Source organism: Cebus imitator, unplaced genomic scaffold (genome assembly GCF_001604975.1).
Source record: "Cebus imitator isolate Cc_AM_T3 unplaced genomic scaffold, Cebus_imitator-1.0 Scaffold629, whole genome shotgun sequence".
Lineage (NCBI taxonomy): Eukaryota > Metazoa > Chordata > Mammalia > Primates > Cebidae > Cebus > Cebus imitator.
Genome location: NW_016107944.1, coordinates 745,795 through 747,132, shown reverse-complemented (window position 1 = coordinate 747,132; position 1,338 = coordinate 745,795). Strand labels below are relative to the sequence as shown.

The 1,338-nt window shown below is 50.7% G+C and overlaps 1 protein-coding gene across 6 annotated transcripts in view; it reads left to right on the top strand.

Moving 5' to 3' along the window:
• Window positions 1–1,338, top strand: part of FLCN (folliculin) — a 28,718-nt gene that overhangs the window by 13,051 nt on the left and 14,329 nt on the right. The window lies entirely within an intron of this gene.

Sequence of the window (1,338 nt, the reverse complement as noted above, 5' to 3'; positions counted from 1 at the left end):
ACCATGTTGACCAGGATGGTCTCGATCTCTTGACCTCGTGATCCACCCACCTCGGCCTCCCAAAGTGCTGGGATTACAGGCTTGAGCCACCGCGCCCGGCCTGGTCTCGATCTCTTGACCTCGTGATCCTCCCGCCTCGGCCTCCCACAGTGCTGGGATTACAGGCTTGAGCCACTGTGCCCGGCCTTGTCCATTCTTGATGGACATATTCCTAAGATAGGAGGCATTTCTAGGTTAGGTGGTTCATTATATCAACATCACCTTTCGTTTTTTTGAGAGTCTCGCTCTGTCGCCCAGCTGGAGTGCAGTGTGTCATCTTGGCTCACTGCAACCTTTGCCTCCCAGGTTCAAGCAATTCCCCTGTCTCAGCCTCCCGAGTAGCTGGGACTACAGGCGTGTACCACCACGCCCAGCTAATGTTTGTATTTTTAGTAGAGCCAAGTTTTCACCATGTTGGCCAGGATGGTCTCGATCTCTTGACCTCGTGGTCCACCCGCCTTGGCCTCCCAAAGTGCTGGGATTACAGGTGTGAGTCACTGCGCCCGGCCAATATCACCTTTTTTTATTGTCTTGGTCCTCATTCCCAGGTTCAGTCATGGTCACGTGCTGCTCTCAGCCTGCTGAGGTGTGGATGATTCGTTCCTAAGCTCCGTCGCTGCTGCTGTGGCCCTTGACTCTGAACTGAGATCTTTGTCTGTCACAAAGAATTTGTTGTTCAGTTACTAAACTTCCTTGTCATCAGGTCCACCCAATTAGACACACCAACCTCCCTTGCTGTTAGTTCTCATTCCATGTGGCCGTGTGCCTGCCCTCAGCCGTCCTTTCCTTTTAATTTCTTGCTGCTAGTCTGCTCGCAGGCATCAGGGCACATCTGTTAGAATTGTGTGTTAAGGAAGAGTAAGTATGTCATGAGGAGGGACTCAAGTCCTCTTATGAGAATAAAGTAGGCTGGGCTGGGTGCAGTGGCTCACGCCTATAATCCCAGCACTTTGGGAGGCTGAGGTGGGCAGATCAGCTGAGGCCAGGAGTTCGCAACCGGCCTGGCCAGCATGGTGAAACCCCGTCTCTACTAAAAATACAAAAAAATTAGCGTGGTGTCACATGCCTGTAATCCTAGCTACTTGGAAGGCTGAGGCAGGAGAATCGCTTGAACCCAGGAGATAGAGGTTGCAGTGGGCTGGGATTGTACCACTGCACTCCAGCCTGGATGACAAGAGCGAGACTCCATCTCAAAAAGAATAATTATTATTATTTTAATTTTTTAAAACATTAAAAAAAAAAAGAGTCTGGGCATGGTGGCTCACGCCTGTAATCCCAGCACTTTGGGAGGTCAAGGTG